This window comes from Megascapheus bottae, unplaced genomic scaffold (genome assembly GCF_031878675.1).
Source record: "Megascapheus bottae isolate mThoBot1 unplaced genomic scaffold, mThoBot2.hap1 HAP1_SCAFFOLD_107, whole genome shotgun sequence".
Taxonomy (NCBI): Eukaryota; Metazoa; Chordata; class Mammalia; order Rodentia; family Geomyidae; genus Megascapheus; species Megascapheus bottae.
This window is the reverse complement of record NW_028327432.1, coordinates 595,881-608,578: the sequence shown is the minus strand read 5'-3', so window position 1 is coordinate 608,578 and position 12,698 is coordinate 595,881. Positions and strand designations below refer to the sequence as shown.

General features: G+C 43.5%; 1 pseudogene; it reads right to left on the bottom strand.

Annotated features, from left to right (window-relative positions):
• Nucleotides 1–7: 7 nt before the first annotated feature.
• Nucleotides 8–12,698, bottom strand: part of LOC150039860 (piezo-type mechanosensitive ion channel component 2-like) — a 176,256-nt pseudogene continuing 163,565 nt past the window's right edge.

Genomic DNA, 12,698 nt, shown 5'->3' with positions numbered 1-12,698 from the left:
CATAATTGTAGCTCTTGGTGAGAAAGTTTCCCAGCACTCGTGTCGGGTACCCACAGCGGATTTGATAGGCTGACAGCCCGAAGTAAACACACTTCACAAAGTACCAAAGCTGGGCAACTAGGTTCTGGCTGAATTTCCTAAAATGTAAAAATATACAAAGTCATGAGAATATTTTGCTGCTTCAAAGAGATACAAGTTGCAATTTAAAATCAACAAATCTCATTTTTTGCCACTTAAAGCAATTCTAAGGAATTCTTCATACACAGCAGAGTGTGCCGAAGATAAAAGGTGGGGCAAGAGAATCAAATAATGGAACTTCCAATGTGCAGTTAGTTTCAAAAGCCATGATTACAGTCAATTGCTATTCAGTGCATCTATTAATAACTTATAAAAACACAAGTGATGTAACTACTTTAGTCTAGATTAAAAGCAATCATGATTGGCAGTTATATTTGGGGTCTAGGCATAGCACCTATTGTTCCATCTCTGCAAGGAGCAGAGGTAGGATAATTTTTTTTACAGTCCTGGGACTTGAACTCAGGGCCTAGGCACTGTTCTTGAGCTTTCTCAAGGTTAGGGCTCTACCACTTGAGCCACAGCACCACTTCCTGCTTTTACTATGGATGTGATACAGAGGAATAGAACCCAGGGCTTTGTGCATACTGGGCAAGTACTCTACCACTAGGACCCAGGATAATCTTGATCTAGGCTAGTCCTGGGCAAAAATGTGAGCGCTTATCTGAAAAATAACTAATAAATAAATAAATAAAGGGAGTGTGGATTTGCACTCAGTTTAGAAGAGATCCCAAACTTTTGCGTCTCATTTCCTTCTGTCTCTGCTCATAAAGATCTCACCTCTCAGTCACACTAGGTAAGATGAAGAACATCCAGAAGTGGATCCCAAACACAAGGATGACCTGGAAAATGACCTTGCCTAGCACAGTCTTCCTGAGGTAGAGTGCTCGGTCCACCACCATGGTTCCAAACTGAATGAGCACCATTACCAGAAATGGCCCAGGGACCTGGTCTTCCGACAGTGAAGAGGTAATGTCTGCAGCCGCCGAATGTTTCTGGGAAGAGACATGAGGTTTAGGCCTGAGTGGTACTGCCCAGTAAATGATGGGCATTCAGAGGCCTTTGCTCAAACTTACCCCAAAGGCCCAAAAGCCAAAGACAATGATGATGAAATCTACAGTGTCAGCCAAGAACATTAGCACATACACGTCAGTCACAGCGCTGTAGTCTGGGTGAATGAGGTCATACAAGAACTGTCTGATGGGTACATAAATTTGCAGAGTCCTGCAAGTCAGAAAATAACACATACTTGCTTCAGAAGGAGGAGGAGGATGAGGAGAGAATAATTAGCCCCTATGATCAATAGATCATTCTGTTCTCAGTCTCAGGATAATCTTTCTGGAGACAGATCCTTATAGGAGGGCAGATAGGATTTTTTTTTTTTGCCAAGACAGGTATGATCTCTGAAGATGATACTGTACATCTCTTCCCTTGCTTGTGGCACAAAAGAGGATTCTGAGCCTTGGAAAGTGGGTTGGGGGTACATCTCACCTCTGGTTGTAAAAAATCAGTAAAGCCACTTCCCCAGCTCTGTGACTAACTTCTGGTATACTCACTTCTTTATTGTAAATGCCTTTGCTTTGATTAAATGCTCTTGAAGTTTTTCCATGTAAAGTTCCCTTTTGCTTTTTTGTTTAATGCTCAAAACACTGCTTCCTTTCTGGCTGCTATTCCGGGTGCTTGTACTGCCTAAAAGCAACAAAGAATGGAGAGAAATCACAAGATGCTGGGTGAGGGGTGAGTCAGACCTGTCACTCAAAGTATCGGGGCAGCCCGTGGAGCCCACATGCTTAATGGTTGGAGGGCACTTGGGCAGATGGCTTCACGAACTAGTGTCTAGTAGGCTGTCTTCTCAACTCTGCGTCACTGAACAACATCTTTGGGGTTTAGCTCTGAAATCGCTGCTCAAGGATTTTCTAGGGACACACTGGAAGAACAGCCTTGAATGTGCTCAACAGTCCTGGTAGAACCTATGGCCCATCCCTGTTTTCATGCCTCGACTTCACTAAGGGTATAATGACAAAAATGAGGTCTGCCAGTGTCTGTCTGCCTCAGAAGCAGGTTCTGAGGACAAACATCCCCAAGCATTTGGGAATTTCCAAATAAATACTAGTTTCCACAAATATGAAGGCCTAGTTACTCAGTTACTCTAAGAGTAGCAACTGTAGGACAAATCTACTTTCTCTTTCTTTTTTCTTTTTCATCAGTCATGGGGCTTGAACTCTGGGCCTAGGCATTGTTCCTGAGCTCTTCAGCTCAAGGCTAGGGCTCTACCACTTGAGTCAAAGCACCACTTCCAGTTTTCGGTTTGATCAGATCTCAGCCTCCTGAGTAGTTAGGATTACAGGCGTGAGCCCGGAACAAATCTACTTTCTGATCACACTGGCTGTTTAGCAAGTAGTAAGTCATTTAGGAATTAACTAGGTAGTTTTGTGAAAAGCCCCCACTGGCTAAATTAAAATCCACTTTTCAAAGGACTTAGTTCTCTGAATACCATTCCAGCAGAATATTTATGCATCCCGAACAAATCATATGTTTGACATTTTCTCGCTAGCAATGTTCTGAAGTTGTCAGTCCTGCAAGGAGTCAGATATTTAGAGCAAAGAAACCATACCAGCAGAGGCAAGACTTAGACTTGTGTTACAATATCCATCTCTTGATAACAGCTAATTAGTAATGTCACTTCCTATGACCCACAGGTTCCAGCAAGATGAGCTCAGCCTGACGCCATGTGGCAGATACCTCTTTTGGACCTATTTGAAGAGAAGCTGGATCCTGGGGAGATCTGGGTGTTGCTGCTGGAACGTTTTCTGCGGAAGGCCGTAGGCTGCTCTGGGAATGTCACGTGCACAGACTCCACGGACGCTGCGAGGTTGATGGACTTGAGTGAATCTGAAGAGTCTCTTCTGCCATGTCTGAGAGAGAGCTCATCATCCGATTCCTCCTTGTCTGTGCCACTATCAACAATGTCATCTTCATCCCACAGGCCATGACACTGAGGAGACAGAAAGTGACAAGGGAAGTGACCATTTCCAGTGGGGGAGCTGGCATTCTGTCGTACAGTATTAAACCCAGTGAACCAAGGGAGAGAAGTGTACAGAAGCTGGACGATGGTCCCAGGAAAAGAGAGAGGGCTGGCAGCAAGCAGTCTGATGGATTGATAGAGAAGATCAAGAAAGCTCTGGCAGCTGGAATAAAGATGAAATAATTGCTTGGACAAAAGCGTTTTCCAGAACACGTCTTTGTGTTCAAAGCTAGCATTGGGAGTGTTGCAATGAGGTAGCCCTGAGAATTCCCCTGCACTCCAAATCCACCATCACCCCTGTTTCCCATAGTGGTCCTATCCCTCCTACAGCCTCACAGTGAGAAGTGACCGCTGGCTCACATCAGGGAGATTCAGGAACAAAGCAAATATTCTCAAATATGAGGCAAATATCCTACTCAAATATGATGCTCTCTGCAAGAGCCTGGTGTTTACTTAATGGAAATGGAATGAGGAGCTGATGAAGAGAGGAAAAATGGCAGAACAAGAGGCGGAGAGCCTGGGGATCTCCCTGGAGCCAAAGGCTGCCTGCATGAAGCTATAGCATGTAGGACAGCCTTGCCCTGTGCATGAAGTACTCCAATGGGGTTGTCCTCTGACTGGGAGATCTGTCAGGCTTGGTCCTTCTTATGACTTATATTTAAGAGGCCAAGTGGTTGGAGATCAAGTCAGAAAATGATCAGTTCACCAAAAGACAATGTGTGTGTGTGTGTGTGTGTGTGTGTGTGTGTGTGTGTGTGTGTGTGTAAACTCCAAGCCTGTGCCCAAAAGGATCCTCGGAACTGATACACTAGTTGATAAAATACATTTAAAACACTTTATCAAAAGCTAACTTTCAAGTAACAGGAGGACATGAGTACAGAAAAATACTATGGGATAATTTGAATTTCATTAACATGGAATGGCACAATAAAGCTTTGTTTATGACAGTGTGTGAGAAGAAAGATCCCACACCACTCCTTAGCTCTGCCCTGCCGGGGGTCTTTCTGGAGTCACATGGTGAAGAGCACCCTCTACAGCAAATTGGCTGTACCAGCTGTGGTCTTTAGCCACCATGGATGGATTCACAAGAGAACCCCTATGGAAGCAGTAACACTAGGAGTAGGCACGCGGTGTAATGGGGATGAGAGGCCTTGTGATCCATTTCTGAGTGTTTCCTGAGTTTCTAGCTGAAGCAAGGTAGAGTTTGGTGTGTCGGCTAAGATCTCAGTACTTAGGAAGCTTCCACAAATGTGGAGTAATTATGATCAACCCAGGGTTGAAATACAGATCAACACCAGTTTCCCTTATGAACTATTTAGAGAAATGGGCACTACATAGATATAACTGTCATTTAAGGAGCAGATGAGCAGAGGCTACCCATGGACCCTTTAACCCCATCCTAAATCCCATTGTTCAAGCTTTCCAGGGAACCAGCACAAGGGCTGGGGCGTCACCATGAGCTGATGAACCATTAGCAACCAGTACCTTCAAGATGGAGCAATGAAAGAACAGGGCCAGGAGCTGAATGAGGTCGTAAAGCACGTAGCCCTCCTTCTTTTCCACTCCGATGATGTTTGGGGGATGGTAAGGTTTATCCTTGTACAATTCCACATTCTTATTCCAGGGGAAGAATCCAAATTGGAAGAAATACTTGACTACAATTGCCACCTACATATGGATGACAGAAATTCAAAGGAAATTCTTTAGGAATAGGTATGTAGGAGAAGCATGGACACAGAACTAGAGGAAAATATGCATTTCAGCGTTTTGATGGGGGGGATACCTACAATTATGTGAAATACCAGTATCACTAGACCTCATAACAAAAGCAGAGTCTCATGGTCACAGGTGTCATAAGTTGTAGACACAGGGAGACCATCATGTACTGTGTGTTGCTGTTTAGGCAAGTGTCATCTCATATTGAGGAAGTAGCTTTCATACTGATTTCCTTAAGTCTGACAGTTCTTATGTTTTTTTTTTTTTGGCATGTGGTTCATATTCTAATGTCAACTTGGTTTCCATGTATGTCACCTTTCATGTGACAGAAGGTAGGTAGCTCAACTCCACCAAGAACATTTCTAGTTTTGAGATGAATGCTGCATAAGCAGTTCTTATCTTCCTTTTCATGCTATGGGTACCGCCCTTACTCATCCTTAGGTGAGGAAGGGGGTCTGAAAAAAATCCCTCACAGAAAGAGGGGTAAGAAAACAGAGAGGTTTCCATCACTTATGATGGATTCATCACATCCCAAGAGATATAACAATGGGAATGTTCAAACAATGGCTATTTTTGGTAAGGCTGGATTAATATTTCAATGAGAATAATAGCTATGTCTTTGTCTTTATAACCTTTATTTTCTTTACAGGAAGAAGGTACATATTTCCAATGCTTTAAACAGTACTTGTGAGATGATTCTCTTTATATCTTGTTTTAATTGCCTGTTGAATGACTTGTAAGCCTATGGAATCTCTAGGCTCAAACTGGACGTCTAAGTCCTGTACCTTAAGACGCACGTGCAGTGCTGTTGACAGTATCCTTAGGTGCCTGGATGGAAACTCAGCCTTCTTCACAGACCTACCCATACTACTCATCACAGGAGCCTGGCACGAGGCTGCAAGGATTCCCTTGGGCTTTTTGGGACTTTACAATCATCTCTGGATTTCAAAGGACAGGCTAGAAAAACAGGTTGCTCTAGCCAAATAAGTACTCTCTAATAAGTACTTATCTGTGTCCTTTCTGTCATTTGGATTTTTTGTGTGCTTATTCGATTTTCTATTGGGATGTATGGAAAATATGTATGTTGTACTAAAGTATCTTCAAAATGATTTTTTGTGCTGTTTTGGGGCTTGAACTCAGGGCCTAGTGCTCTTTGTTAGTTCTCTTGCCCAAGGCACTCTACAACTTGAGCTACATTTCCACTTCAGGCACTTTTTGCTGGTTCACTGGAGATAAAAGTCAGATTTATCTGCCCAGGCTGGCTTTGAATCTTCATCCTCAGATCTCAGACTCTTTGAGTGGATAGGATTATGAGCATGAACATGAGCCCAATTTTCAAAGTATGTTCTCTCTCTCTCTCTGTCTCTCTCTCTCTTTTTGATGTCAGTCCTGGGGCTTGGGCATTGTTCATGAGCTTTTTGTGCTCTACCACTTTGAGCCACAGCTCCACTTACAGTTAGTTTGAGACAGGTTATCTTACAAGCTTTCCAGCCTTGGCTGGCTTTGAACCACAGTTCTCAGATCTCAACGGCCTGAGTTGCTAAGATTACAATCATAAGGCATCAATACCCAGTTCTCAAAGTATATTCTTGTCTTTTGTTATTGCAGTGTCTAATTGTTGAGTATTTGCTTGTGCCAGCACTCTGCCTTCGTTTACAAAAGACAGCTACTATCTCAGTGATTACTACTGTGCCGGTCACAACCAGGTATCAATACGTCCCACCATTCCACAACTGAGACACTCCAAGTCAATTATTTGATCTCACTCAAGCTGTCCCCTTGAAACAAAACAGCACTATCATTCACCACATGCTACGGGAACTATGAGGAGGTATATAAATATCAACACTAGGTAACTGCTGATGAAAACGACATGAGTCAAAGAAGGCTGGGTGGGTGACGGGCCTACCTCGATGTAGACAATAGCCATCATCCAGAACCTCCGGCTGGGTCTGGGGACAGACAGCATGGCCCAGAGGAAGATGAGAATGGGTAGCAGGAGAGTGATCACAGAGGCAGACACCATGTGGTTGAGGATGATCACAAAGTAGCACACATTTCCGAGCGGGCCACCAGAGTATTGTACATGGCATAGAACAGCAGCAAGAAGCGGGGCTGGCCCACATAGAATTTCTCTGATTCCTCCAGCTCATCATCATGGAACATCCTGTTACAGTGAACACCATCAGACTTTTGTCTCTGACTGTATTTCATTTAGCATGACCCTTCTTGTTGCATTCCCCCAGCCCCAGTCTTTGCCCTGACTTCCTAGTTCCCACTATTTTTTTTTTAGTCAATTTTATCCAGTTTGAGAATCCCTTGTTGAAATGCTTGGGACTGGAAAGTGTTCCAGATTTCAGATCTTTTTTTTTTCCCTTCTTCAAAATTTAAGAGATTTGAGTTTCATAATGAAACATTTTGGGTTGGAAACTCAAATCTAAACATCAAGTTTATGTATCCTAATTATTGTATTCGAATAGCCAGGAGGCAATTTCAAAATTATTTTACCAAATTTTGTGCATGAAAAAAGTTTCATGGGATGAGTTGATCTACTTCGTATGCTTGGCATTTAAAGTATTTTGGATTTAAGATGTCCAGATTAGGATGTCTAGATCTCTTTGTGTGCCGATACTCGGGTTTGAACTCAAGACCTCCCATTCTCCCTTGGCTTTTTCACTGAAACTTGGTGGCTACCTCTTGAGCCAAACCTCTAGGCTAGCTTTTGGCTGGTAAACTGGAAATAAGAGTCTCATGGACTTTTCTGCCTGGACAGGCTTTCAAACACAATCCTCATATCTCAATCTCCTGATGAGATTAGAAGCAAGAACCACAAGAGTCCTCTCTAGACTTCCTTAGAGAGAAACACGGCTTCAAGGCCGTGACTCAGTGACTCGTGACTGTGACTCAGTCATGTAGGTACTAAAGAATAAGAAGTCCTAGAGTTGCTAGTGAGCTCTTGATGACTGGGGCTGAGCTGGGCCATTCATGAGGTCAGAAGATACGTGTTTGTGTAAAGAGCTGGGCCTGCTGCCTGGTCTTACTTGTTGAGCAGTAGCTCGCTGGCTGTCAGCTCATGAGTGAGGGGTGGTAAGATGCTGGATTCTAGCTTGTCTGTGTGGCTGTCATCAGGGCTAACCACCATGTGGTTCTTGGCTCCAGAATCGTCCTGTGAGGCAAAGGACAGGTGCTCAAAGCTGACAGCCTTGCTGTAAGAGGGAGGGGCCTCCACATCCCCATCGTCTGTGGAGAACTGGGGCAACTCTTCATCAGGAGTGAGGCCAACCTCCTCTGCCTCGGCATCAAACTCCACCACCACCACCTCCTCCTCCTCTTCCTCCTCCTCTTCCTCCTGTTCCTCCTCCTCCGCCTCCTCTTCCACCTCTTCCTCCTCTTCCTCTTCCTCCTCTTCTTCCTGCTTCTCCTCCTCAGCTTCTCTGAGCTCAGGCTCTAAGCCCATGGCTTCCTCCTCCGCCTCCTCCACCTCCACTTCCTCGATGGTTTCCGTGGTCCCCTGGCGTGAGTACAGCATGGTGCACTGTGTAGGTTCACTGTTAGGAGAGAGGATGGGCACAGAGCACTCATCTTAGCGTGCATACTCCCCACGACTAGCCTGAACTCTCAAGACATGCCTCAGAACTCCCAAGAGAAAACATCAAGCAAGAGAGGAAAAGAAATACCCCATTTTCAAAAATGCATTCCATCTGCTTTGTTCCATCAGACTAATTCCTGGTCTGCAGAAACAGCACACACAGCAGCCTTTCTGATATAGAAGTGGACAGTGAGCACGGACCCCGTTCAAAACCGAAGCAAGTCACATTTCTCTCAAGATGCAAATTTCATCTATGTACAGAGGCTTATCTCTCTCTCTCTATATATATATATATATTTTTCAAACAAAGTTCACAGCCATGAGCTTTGGGGTTTATTTCTAAATCATCATCATCTAGTCAGCATAGCCTACCCATCAGCAGATGTCTCTGAAGAAGAGAGGAGTGGAGATGCAAAGAACAAGCCATGCTAGTGCCACACATTTTTTTTTTTGCCAGTCCTGGGCTTGAGCTCAGGGCCTGAGCACTGTCCTTGGACTTTCTCAAGGCTAGAGCTCTACCACTTGAGCCTCAACACCACTTCCGGCTTTTTTCTATGTATGTGGTACCGAGGAATCGAACCCGGGTCTTCATGCATGCTAGGCAAGCACTTTAACCACTAGGCCAAACTCCCGGCCCCACATTTTTTTTTTAAATTAAGATATGTTCTACTCTCAGTCCTACGTAAAGGACCCACTCAGATCGACTGGGATGAGAGGAGTGATCGCCAGCTGAGCTGACCCAGTGATTACTGACCAACAGCTCCCATGAGCTGCAGTCATTTTTCTGGAAATCTTTACCTTCTCAGTATGGCTTCCCTCTCATGGCCCGCTATACTCTGGGATGTTGTCCTTTCTCTTCCAGGCTCCTAAAGGCATCTGTGTACTATTACTTATTGGTCTCTCTTTCAGAATTTCTCTACACGCTGTGGCCATGGTATACTTTCCCCTGTCTCCTCCCTTTCCTTTCCACCCTTTTTGTCCAGCTTTCCCTATCTGCATGCAGGAAAGGTTGGAACAGAAAACAGAGAAGCCATGCAAGGCCATTCCTGACATGCCTATGTTGCTGTGTCCTTTCGTTGGAGGTGGAGGAAGCCTGAGGACTTCTCCCCACCTCCGAAGAGGACAGGATTATTTGGAGCCTGGTGGAGGGTGTATATAATTTGTTAGATTCTGAAGTATGCACTCGTGTCTACATGAAATACATGAGCAAGTAGGCCCTAGAAACATGGAGATCTTCAAATGTACAGATAAAATCTATTTTTATTGGTATGTACTCATGCCAATGAGTATGAATGAGCAGGGAAGAGCCCACATGGCATCTTGTGACAGAAGAACCAGGTCGAACCCTTAAACTTGCTCAGAGCTTTGGTCTTAAGAATGCACATCATGTAGACAGCTCCGGGAATGCAAGGCCTAACAAGAGATTCACTAGATACCTACCTCCTCTAGATATAGCTCTCTAACAAGCAGAGACATTGTCTCACTACCCCATGGATTTTCAGATTATAGGAGCAACCCTACCCAAGTTCTGACTTCCTAATGTTTGGGAGTCAAGGTAAGCAGAGTTCCTAAGGTTGGGGGGGTATCACATGAGAGCCTGAAGGCTATGGGCTCCTTCAGAAGTCAGCAAGCTCCAACCAAACCCCCAGCCTACATCCTGCAGCATGCAGTGTTGTAGTGATCCCCACAGCTGCCAGAAATCAAAGTAAGCATCATCAAATTTGCCACCATGAGCTATCAGAGTTACATTTCTTTTAGACTGGGTTATTTTCATGTCAGGATAAGCACAATCTAGCTGGTATCCTTAAACACACTAATATATATATATATATAACACATATATTATCTATCTATCTATCTATACACGTGTGTGTGTGTGTGTGTGTGTGTGTGTGTGTGTGTGTGTGTGTGTGTGTGTGTGTGTGTGTGTGTGTGTGTATGTATGTATGTGTGTGTCCTGAAGTTTGAATTCCGGACCTGGCACTGAGCACTTTTTTTTTTTTTTAAATCAGTGCTAGAGCTCTACCACTTGAGCTAGAGTTCCACTTCTGGCTCCTTTGGTAGTTAATTGGAGATGAGTCTCATAATCTTTCATGCTTGGGTGGGTTTTGATCCTCAGATCTCAGCCTCCTGAGAAGCTAGGATTACAGGCTGAACCATTGGCACCTACCCCTAAAATATTTTTTTTAAATGTCTTGGCTTTGTTTACAGATAATTCATTTCTAAGTAGTTACCTTTGCAGGGGACAGGATTCAATAAAAACATAAGCTATTATATGTGGATGAACATTAAATGATGAAGTTCATCATAAACTGTTAAAAATGAGAGGGGTGGGCTAAAAAAAACCAGCAACGTGGTTGGGATGATTTTGATGAAAGTATCTTACATGCATGTTTAAATATCACAACGAAGCCTCTTTGTACAATTGATTCATATTAATAAATATTTACAAAGTCTTCATTGCAAACAAAACAAGTGGCAGCCTACAATGGAGATACATTCGAAATAATATTCTCTTAAAAAGGCAGTGGTAAAACATTCTGGCTCTTTTTTGTGTGTGGTGTGTGGTGCTGGAGTTTGATCTTGGGGCTTCTAGTTGATGGGCAGTCATCCAGCCTTGTTAAGCCATGTTCTCAGGCTTTTTGTTTCAGTTTTCTGGATAGGCCTCAAGGCGTGCTCAGGCTGCCCTGGACCACATCTTCCTGTCTGTACATCCCATCTAGCTAGGATGACAGGCACATACCACCAAGGACCAGTTTAATGGTTGAGATGGAGGCTCGCTCATGACCTTTTTAGCTAGGGTTGGCCTCCGATTGTGAACCATCTCATCTTTGCCTCTTGGGTTAGTTGGGATTATAGGTGTGACTTATTTGCCTGGGTATGACTTTTAGGTTAGCTACACACATAAGACATTGGCAGATTTATTCGGAATCAACTAAAAATGGCTATGCATGACAGCTTTTCAGGGTGTGTTCTTTTGTAGAGTATGTCTCCTTGGGTTAAATCCTAAGAAAAAGTTTCTATAATTCCTGAGGTTTCGCCATATGAAGGCTGCCAATAGAACCTGTAAATCAAGTATAGGTAGCATGCTTACACATGAGTATTTACAGTCAGAATTTTAAAGAATGCCCTGATAGACAAAACTGAAGTGGGGTTAGTGTCATGGACACTGGGGGACAGTCAGCCTCAGAAGGGGCTACAGTTCTGTTTTTGTTAGTCGTGCACATGCTTCCAAGGCAAGCTAAGAAAGAAACTCAACATACATGATAAAACTTATCTCTGCAAAGACATCAAGGGGGAAGGGAACCAGATTTCAGAACAAAGCATGCACGAACGAGTTAAGCACCTTGATGCTAAACTGCCACTGTCAGCTGAAGAGGAAGACAAGTCCATGCTGAGCATTTTACGGAGGTTAGGCCGAGCACGCTCGCTTGTTTTAGGAACGGGGTCTTGTCCATCTAAGTCATCAAGGGTAGACTGCCTTGAGAACAGCATGGTGGCTTCGGTGTAGCAGCTAGCATCGCAAACAGTTATAGAAACACAGAGTTAAAAGACCACTGGTCCATCAGCTCACATATAATCAACCAACCTATACACTGCCAAGCAAATAACGCACAACACAATCAACACCACCACCAAACCTGACCACGCAGTCGCGAGGACCTGTTTAGCAGGCTAACAAAATAGAAGAAGGCTGGAATTAAAAAAAAATACATTGGCGATAATAAATTTTCAAATGACACTTTCTGGGTGGGCCAGGGAAACAGAATAATTATATGTTTCAGTCATTCTCTCAAAAGGTAGGTTTTCTATCATTATAAGATTGCAATGGAGTTGTTCTTTTGTTTTTGACCAAAAAAAAATGAGATTTCTCTGGAAAGGGTAACACTAAGTTCACCGAGAACATTTATCAACCCAATTGCATAAACAAGAAAATTAATTTTGCATACAATTTGAATGAATTTCACTTTTCTTTTGAAAAAATTCACCAGAATGCTCTGGAATAATGCCACAAAACTGACTTTTCCCACCGTTTTCTGAATGATATTTGGTTAAGCCAAACAATGTACACAGAAAAGATACTGGTTTGACATATACCAAGATATCAACCAATATAAAAAGTCAGAGTACTAAAAGAAAATAATAAAGGAATCCTAGCAAAGCCAGGTTAGTGACAGGTCACTAGACCTGTCCCAGGAATGAAAGATCCGAGCCAGCTTCCACTGGAAGAATCTCTCCTGGGGAAGACACTGCTATTTTCTAGCATTATAACTTCATGGAGACCTTAGCATT